This window comes from Tenrec ecaudatus, chromosome 9 (assembly GCF_050624435.1).
Source record: "Tenrec ecaudatus isolate mTenEca1 chromosome 9, mTenEca1.hap1, whole genome shotgun sequence".
Lineage (NCBI taxonomy): Eukaryota > Metazoa > Chordata > Mammalia > Afrosoricida > Tenrecidae > Tenrec > Tenrec ecaudatus.
The window spans coordinates 76671517-76681284 of record NC_134538.1 but is presented as its reverse complement, the minus strand read 5'-3'; the positions used below and the strand labels follow the sequence as shown (position 1 = coordinate 76681284).

Sequence of the window (9768 nt, the reverse complement as noted above, 5' to 3'; positions counted from 1 at the left end):
TGAAGAGTATTTACTTTAAATGGAAAAACACACACGGTATTTCCCCACACCCGTGGACTCAGAAGCACACACACACACACACACACACACACACACACACCATTTATACCGACTTAAGTTTATCCGGATTCTTGAGTGGGCTGGGATTTCAGGGACTGTAGTCAGTGTATCTCCTACCAACTGCGTGAGAGGGGACTTTGTCCTAGTCCGGTGATGGGCATTCTCTCATGGCTAGTCCTTTCAGTCACTGTCCTCTTCCTTCCTACCCAGATAGCCCATCCACCACCCCTACTCCCCACCTGCCAACACCATTGCTCCCCTCTCACAAACCCCAGGTCTCCCTGCCTCTTTCCCTCTGATCTGCACTCAGTGTGTCCCTGACACCAGGCTCCTTTGATGGTCCTGTCTTTGAGCTTCCATCCCTTGTTGCTTTCCCTTCAACACTCCTATGTTGAGACTCTCTCTTCTTGGGCAAAGGCATCCATTCCTATAATGTTAACGATGGCCTCCGTGAAAATCACGGACACCTTTAAAACATGGACGCCTGGCGTGGCATGCACTCCTGGATGCTGGTACCATGGAGAGAGGCAACTGAGCTTCGGCGGCCAGCACCACAGACAGTTCCAAGTTACGAAGGCGGGAGTGAGTCCTGCATGGCCTCATTTCTCTCTTGTGAACAAAGTCAGATGCAGCTTTCATGCTGTTCAACGTGCATTTAATTAAAAAAAACAGTTTAATTGGCACATGATCCAACATCACACAATTCATTTGTTCAATTAGCTCCAGAATAGTACGATCATTACCGCAATTCATGTTAGAACATTTTCTTCTTTCTTGCACTCATGTTATTCTCTCCCCACCTCCCCCAACCTCTCCTACCACACTCCCAAGGCACTGTCCAGTGAGTGTCTCCACAGATTTATCTGTCCTGAATTTCATGTTTAGAAAACATAAGAACAAAGTGAATCAGAAAAAACGCAGTGGAAAAGAAAGTAAAAATTTTTAAATGGACTCAAAGGGAGAAAAATGATAAAGCATTAACTTTTAAACTCACTAGATATGACAAAATCCACTTTCTAATAAAGTGCATTTAATTGCGTGGGCCTTTAGAAACCACTCAGAACTTTAAGTTAACATTTGGCTGCAAAATGAATGTGTGTATATGTTTTAATATTTTAGAATGGACACTAGAAAAAGGTACAACCCCCAATATCTCAAAGCAAACTCCCTGCCATCAAGCAGATTCTGACTCAACGCAGCCCTCTAAGACAGCATAGACCTGCCCTGTGGGCTTCCCAGAGTGTCACCCTTTACAGAAGTAGCAAGCCTCATCTTACTCCCATGAAGGCTGCTGGTTTAGAACTACTGACCTTGCAGTTAGAAGCCCAATGTATCATCCACTGTCCCACCAAGGCTTGTGACCTAAGCTTTACAAAATCCAGAAAGATAGCACTGAATTGCCACCGCTGTAAAATAAGCCCACAAACCACAATATTAGTTCCTGCAAGGAAGATTCCTTCCTCTGCGTTCTTCAGCTGCATGCTCTCTGGTCACCTCTTAGTCAAACAACATCTTTTGTTGTAATTCTTTATTTAAAATTTTATTTCAAAAGGGGTTTCAAGTATTTTAATTAATCGTTTACTCATGCAATGACCTATTATTACTGAGCTTTAATTCAGTCATGTAATTAATCAAGATAAGCATGTTCATATTAATGGTTCGGACTCCGCTTCAATTAGAATAAAATCCTCCGCCTAAACATCTCACACAGCTGATGACAGACTTAACTACCCTGTGGCTCCGTCCACTTCAGATGCTTGCTCCCCACCACAAACGAATCCCAGTGCCAGGCACGGCAGGGCAGTTTATGTATTTGCTCATTTATTTATTTTTAAATGTGGGACGCTTCATGGATTTGCATGTCATCCCTGTGCAGGGGCAGGGCTAATCTTCTCTGTATTGTTCCAATTTCCGTATGTGTGCTGCCAAAGCGAGCACAGCAGGACATGTTAATATCATGACATGGCCTATGGTCGCTGGCCCTGTGCATTCTACTGAGTGGGCAGTGGGATTTCTGGGTGGATAGAAATCATCAGGGTACTGTTTAAACGTAGCGTGGGAAACCCCAATGGGATATATCTCTGGCTTAACTTCTTAGCTGGATTTCACAAATGCTGAGTTTAGATGGCCGGTTTCACAGGTGAGAGGGTGCTATAGAGGAGAGGTTGGCATGGGAAGAGGCAGCATTCGTCACGAAGTGTCCATGGATACCTTACTTTAGAACATGCTACAGACACTTATGAGCTTGTGTGTACATTTCTAGGGCCCATACCAGGGACAGCCTCCTGAAAAGAAAGTGGCTACAGTGACCCAGACAATGACTCCCCGTTGTAAAGGCCTGCCAGCCATAAATGGGAGAAACAGACTACCCAGGCTCCTGAAAGCCACTACTGCCTGAAGCACTCCTGTCACCTGCCCATTTGATGGCAGCTACCCCTTCACTGTGGCTGCAACAACCGGCTGAAGCATAGGAGAAGCTGTGAGCATGGGTCAGGACCGGCAGTGTTTCATTCTGTTGTGCATGTGGGTCGGAACCAACTGGATGGGACCGCACAACAATAACAACAACAGCGTCCATTGGAAAGATTAACTATGATTATTCAACTTCATTGCCAATAGGTGTGTATGAATCAGTGCTGTGGTCGGAGCTCAGAGGGAGCTTTCTTTCCTTAAGAATGAACCAGACACAGGCATCCTTCACGATCAGGGGGAGAAAACAGAAGGCACTTCCCGCGATCATGCTGTAATGAAGGACTGAGGGGATTCCAGGAATGGGCCAATCAACTATGTCTGTTGTGTCTGTCACGGCCATGTCCACTGCTGCCACCCACAGCTTCTACCAAGAATTCCTTGATTCTGACCGATGACGACTTCCTCGTGCTCACCACAGCCTTCTCTTTGGTGAGGACGCAGCTCCAAGGGAAGGAGGGCCCGCTCTCTCGAATCAGCCCTCATGATAATCTCACTGATTCCATCCACAAGAGCCCCTGGCCAAATCCAGCTGCAGTCACCGGTCCCCGGCAGTAGGACGGCTGTGTGTCTTGGCAGGGGGCACGCTTGGATTCAGCAGAAACACCCTACTGTTCTCATTGCCACTGGGAAAATGGAGGGTCTCTGATGAGAAGTATGTAGCATGTCTTTTTATCCTTGGACTGCTTTTAAGTGGGTCTTGATCGTTGATGGCATACATGTCTTCAGGCCTTGCTTGAGACGTGGTACACTTGGGTCCAAGGGCTGGCAGGAACTGTGGAGAATCCTCCAAGGAGAACCCAAGTCTCATCTATCTCCCAGGGGTGGTAAGGGGCACCTTCCAGGCTTTAAAGCCAGCCCTGGAGACAGGCACCCTCCCTGTCTGGAGAAGAGACTTGCCATGCTGTTGCCCTTATTTGCTTGCGAGCAGCAGGGAGTTCACACAGCCTGGCAGACATGTCTGGGGGACTCAGCCCATGGGCTGGTGAGTGGCCTCCTCATTCATTTCAATCCCAAGCAGACAGAGAACATGAAACGCGCCAGTCTTGGCTCCACTCATTGAAGCTGACCGGCAATTATGTGAAGTACGAGCTGAATACATGCGGGATTTGAGATCATAACGTCTTTCACACAGTCCCAGGCTCTGGAGTATCGCAGTGTAGGTCTGCCCTGCCCTCTGTTGGTGGTTGAGTGGAAGCGCAACCCTCGCTTCTGGAAATTGCAGAAGCTCTGCCGCGCTGCATTTCTCTGCCACTGGGCTTGTTTCCACACAATGACTCATAAATGAGTTAATGAGGGGTGAGAGCTCGTTCAATATTTACCATCATTAACATGCAGAGGAAAGGCTTATATCTTAACTTGCTCATGCAAAGAACAGAGAGAGCAATCTCTGAAGAATGTGCAGCCTAGTAACCTGATGTATTTCCTGCTGGTGAAACATTAAAATTGTTTTTTAATTTTTATCATCAGCACATTTTGTTCCAAAGTCTACATACATGTTAGACTGATGCCTTTGGTGTCATTTATGAAGTGAGTGTCTGTCTATGAATTTGATCACAATTTCATAATCTTTGGTGGTACAGGAACATGGAACAGCTAACTTAAAGGTTGGAACTTCAAATCCACTCCGAGGGCCTTCCATAGAAAGGGCTAAAAGATGGACCAAAGACTTCGATATAAACCACACAATTATAAAATCCACCAATGAAAAAATTTGGTCAAACTAATGGACCCTATATAAGGCATAAGTACATGACTAAACAATGAAAAATATACTGGGATTTACTAAAATACATGTAATATTAGTGCACATTGAAAGATTCCATCAAAAGAGTCAACAGAGAACCCACAGATTGGGAAAAATATTCAATAATAATACATCATATAAAGGGCTAATCTACGCAATCTATAGAAAACTACAATATTTTAACAAGAAAATTACAGATAACCCAATTAAAAAAATGGGCACAAGGCATGAGTAGACAATTTACCAAAGACGCATCCATTGACAATGACCTTATAAAGAAATGTTTGACTTTATTAGTAATAGAAATAGGAATTAAAACAATAAGATTCCATCTTACACTGACACTTTTAGCAAAATTCGGATTTTAGCAATAAAACAGAAAATAATATATGCTGGAAAGCATTTGGCGAGATTAGAAAGTTTTTACATGGCTGGTGGGACTTTAGAATTGCACTATGGAAATCAGTAATGATGCTTCCTTAACCAAATGCTGGAAGATCACAGGCCAATGGGTAGAAAGTCTTATGGATCCGGTGGCAGTGGAAGCATCTCAGCACTGACATGGGTCTCCATGTGGCTCCTCCAGCTCCAGGGTTCTGGTTCCATCAGTGTAGCTCCGTGTGACTTGTCAACATGAAGACTAAGCAGAGTGTCTGGGTCTGGCCTCTAGTGAGCTATTCATCTACTTAGCACCTACAAATGAGGCCATCAAGCTGCGACCTGATTGACAGGCTAGATTTTGCTCTTAACAGTCTCAAGTTGACACCAGATTATGTAATTACCACATCCCTCAAACCTAAATCATGGTCTGAGTGGCTTAAAAAAAAAAAGAAAAAAGGAGAAAATGAAAACAGAACCAGACTTGGAGTCTTTAGTGACAAACACATTCATTGCAAACCAATAAACAAACAAAAAGAAAACTTCAGGAAGCAGTTTACTGGGCCACCTGGGAGGTCACCGTGGGTCGGCATCACCTGCGTGGCAACTGGTACCCATAGTTGTTGCCCATGGCCTCCCTACCATGCTATGGGATGCAAAGGGGAAGGAGAGGAAGCCCTGCTCTCAGGGAGCTTATTGCTTGTAGGGAAGCCAATAAATGCTCTATAAGAAGGCAAATGTGGGGCGACTGTAGCAGATGATGTCGCTGGTCCCTGAGACAGAACTCCCTTCCCTGTAGGTGGGGCTGCGGATGGCTCCGCCCTGTGTCCTTCACCAGCCACTTGCCTGGAGGAAGGAGCATCTCTTTAGCATAGAGTCGCCTGAGTGCTACAGTACCCACTGCACATTTTCCATTCCTGGCCTCAGTGACTGATGGATGTGGGGTTGGCAGTTGTGTTAGTCTGGGTAGACTAGAGAAACAAAAATTCATGAGCACTCATTTTCTAAGAGAGACTTTTATAGAAGGGGTAATTGTACATTAACCATCCCAACCCAGTCCAGTTCAAGCCCATAAGTCCGATATTAGCCCATATGTCCCACACCAATCTACAAAGTCCTCCTCAAATTCACGAAACACACGCAATGATGCCAACTGCAGGAGGAAAGCTGAATCAGTGAGTATGTAAGCATCTCCACACTGGGACAGGTCTCCACACAGCTTTTCCAGCACCCAGGGCTGCATAGGGTAGATCCATGTGGCATCTCCTCAAGGGTGTCTCACAGTAAGGGAGCCTTGCCAGTTGAAGCGGGGAACCAGCTAAGGCAGCTGTAGCTAGTCGACCATCAGGGAGCAAGAGACCAGAGAACAAGAAAGGCGAGGCTCACCGAGCCATTTATCCCTCTGCCCTTCAATTAATCCCACGTGTGTTTATCGGCCAGGTTGGCACAGCAAACCTTAACTATCACAGCATTGGGGTGGAACAACTTCAGGGGTGCTGTGCAGGCTCCAGTGCTCTTTGTGGGACCAGGCGGAGGCCCAGTCATCCCTAAGGAGTCTTTTCTCTGCCCCTGTCTGCTTTCCTCGTCCCTCTTCCGTGCTTCCCTGAGGAAGTTGTCCAAGGATCTTCATTTCTCACGCAGTACAATGAATCACTTTCCTAGACACAGTCTTGTAGCTCCCACAAAGTGGTTGGCTGGGTTGATGAAAATACAGAGACCTAAGGGCCACTGAGGGGATCAGTCAGTTCATGGCCCTGTTGGGAAAACCATGCCTTGAAATCCACAAGTGGCCAATTCCATGGAGTCTGAGGGAATGAACTCACTACCACCAAGAAGAGTCTGGAGTTGAGCTTGTTCTTTGGGTCAGGGTCCCGGTGCTGAGAACCTTCTAGAGAAGAGGAGAGAGTTGTGACACTGAGAGTGTGGGAGAGGCTGAGAGACAGGGACAGAGAGCCCGCTGCCTCTGGGTGGTGGGTTTGCCAGTGCATGGAATGAGAGCTGAAAGATGTGTGCAGGAGGCTTGCTAATGGAGCTAAAACCAGTGGTGACAATTGCTCATTCAGGGCAAGAGAGGACTGACTGCACCCTGTATTGAGACTGTACATCTCCACCTCCAGCCCTAGCTCCAGGGAGAGCACCCAGGCAGTGTGCCCAGCAAGAAAGCCCTGCAGGTCGTGTTTACATTGCGGAGGCTGACAGCAGACCTTAGGCTGGTCCAGTAAAGAAGCGTGGACATCATGTACAGGAGTCTTCCTGACTGGCAAGGCAAGATGCAGGGGTAGCCTCTGGTAGAGCAGCGCCCACCCATCAGACAGCGTGATGGGTGGTGGTAGCTGGAGGTTTGGTGACATGAACACAATGTCTGACTTAGACCACCGTGCACCTGCCCAGCAATGTAAGAGTAGACTTGGGTCATTTCCTCTTTGGGATTTTGTTCTTATTGTTTACTGGTTAAGGAGCCCCGGTGGTGCTGTGGGTTAGATGCTTCCCTGATAACTTCAAGGTGTTGTTCAAATCCACCAGCCTCTCTGAGAAAGAAAGATAATACTATGTCCTCTTGTAAAAATCTACCGTTGTGGAAAACCTCGGAGCAGCTCCACTCTGTCCCAGTGGGTTGGTCATAGTCAGAATTGACTCCATGTTGGTGCGTCTGGTTTGGTTTAACTTGCAAAGCCCACTTTGTGGATGGAAACCAAGATGCAAAGCCAAACTCACTGCCATTGAGTCCATTCCAACTCCAGAGAACAGACAGGGCAAGGTAGAACTGCCCTCGTGGGTTTCTAAGACTAACTTTTTTTTGGATACAAACATTCTTTTTTTTATTATACTTTTATGGGGGTTTCTTACAACTCTTATCACAATCCATACATTCATCCATTGTGTCAAGCACACGTGTACACATGTTGCCATCATCATTTTCAAAGCATTTCCTTTCTACTTGAGCCCTTGGAGACTGAAGCTCTCTATGTGAGCAGAAAGCCTGGCTTCCTCCCTCAGAGTGGCTGGTGGTTTTTCACTGCTTATCTCACAGTTATCAGTCAAATGCAAGACCACTCTACCACCAGTGATCCTCAGTGGGTAAAAAAAGAGACAACTCATTTTCAACATTACTGTTACAACCCATACCCCTTACACCTTCTGAAACATGCTTGTTTTGTGTATACATAGTAAGCAGGTCTACACATCTGTGATCTAGTTGAACTGATATGCAAAGTAATCAAGGCCACACAGAAGTGCTTCAGAAGAAAGGCCTGGAAATGTACTTCTGAAAATTGAACCACACTGGAAAATCCCATGGAGCACAGTGGTAATCTGACATGCACTAGTTTGCTTGGAGTGAGAGTTGGCTTCAAGAGAATATCTTCTTTTTAAATGAACGAATGTCACCAGTTTTCTTTCCAACAACTCTTCCCACACTTAACTTCAGGGATTCAGGTAATTCCATCCCTCCTGTGTTAGTCTGGGTAGACTAGAGAAACAAATTCATATGTATGTAAGTCCGATAGTTTATTGTGCCAGCCTGGCCAATAAACACAAGTGGGATTAACTGAAGGGCAGAGGGATAAATGGCTCGGTGAGCCTCGCCTTGCTTGTTCTGTGCCTCAGTTTAAAGGGGTACACTATCTGTGGGATGCCTAGCCTGTGGACTGTGTCGCTGTAAGTTGAGGTCCCTTTAATCCCACACGATTAGAATGTTCGTCTCTGGAGCTGGGGACCAACAGTTGGTGATCTGCCTTGCTGTTTGCTGCCTGGGTATATATAGCCCCGCTTTCTCTACAGATAGGGACTGGCAACTGGCGGCTTTCAAGTCTTAAAGGACTGCTAGTGTCTCACTGCTTTATAATTTAACTGTTAATTTCTTGTATTAGCTATCTGTATATAATTTAACGGGTGATTTCTTGTATTATATATCGATCTTTATAAATATATTTATATATAATTACTAGCAATCTGGTCTTGTCTCTCTAGAGAACCCTGTCCAACACAGTAAGGGAAAGGTTTATATACAAGAAGAATTGAACGTTGAGAAAACATCCCAACTCAGTCCAGTCCAGGCCATAAGTCTGATACTAGCCCATGTGTCCGATACCAATCTATAAAGTCCTCTTCAGACTCATGAAACACATGCAATGACGCCAAATACAGGACAATTACAAGCCATTGGGTCCAGTGGTGTTGTAAACATCTCAGCTTTGGCAGGGGTTTTTCTGTGGCTTCTCCGGCTTCCGAGGTCTGGTTGCATCCATGTGGCTTGTCTTCTGCAGTGTCTGTCTCCCAGGGAGTAGTAGAGACAGAGAGAGGTGTCTTCTGCCTCCAAGGAGGAAGTACCAGATTACTCAGAATTCTCCGGAGGCCATGCCCACACAGAAGTCTCATTGGCTATCTCCAGATTGACAGCCTAGACTCCACTCCTATATTCTTAATCCTTAAATTGACACCAGGTTAGGTAATTTCCACAGCTTCCAAGAGTGATCATGGCCAAGGTTTTGGTCTCCACTCCCTCCGAGGTCCAGTGGTGGACAATCATTTTTAAAACACAGCAGTAGCTCCCAAGTGGCTTCAAACCCTTTCAAAGCCTGCATCTGGGATCTCAGAACATTGCTTTCCAAATAACTTTTAATGTATAGACTCATTCATATCTGCTCTACACTCCAAACAGACAGGCTGTGTAGGAGATGAGTGTGGAAGGTAGGAATTATGTCAACTGGACACTCCTGGCTAGAGGTGTCAATCCTGTCAATCAAATTGCAGCCTGATGACACCTCTTTGATGGCATTAGTCTTTTGTAGGCAAGACCAACAGAAAGGGCATTCTCTCTCTCTCTCTCTCATCTTGCCTTCCTGCTTGCTGGGACTCTGCTGCTGACCACGAGAGTTGCCGGTGCTCTGCCATGCTTCCACTCACTTTGGATCCCCAAACTCTGCATCCACCGGGCCTGTGATCTTCCTGCTTCGACTTCCTCTATTGCCAACCTCGAGTCTGAAGAAGGACATGTGGACTAGCATCAGACTTACGGGCTTGAGTTGGACTGGGCTGCCTTCTTGATATATTGTTACTCCTTAGGATAAAGCTCTTTTTAAAAAAAGATCATTTTATTGGGCGCTCTTATAGCT

The 9768-nt window shown here is 45.9% G+C and overlaps 1 non-coding gene across 1 annotated transcript; it reads right to left on the bottom strand.

Moving 5' to 3' along the window:
• Positions 1–1891: 1891 nt before the first annotated feature.
• On the bottom strand, positions 1892–1998 carry LOC142457497 (U6 spliceosomal RNA). Its single transcript, XR_012786224.1, has one exon. It is a non-coding gene; the product is annotated as a U6 spliceosomal RNA (small nuclear RNA).
• Positions 1999–9768: the final 7770 nt, after the last annotated feature.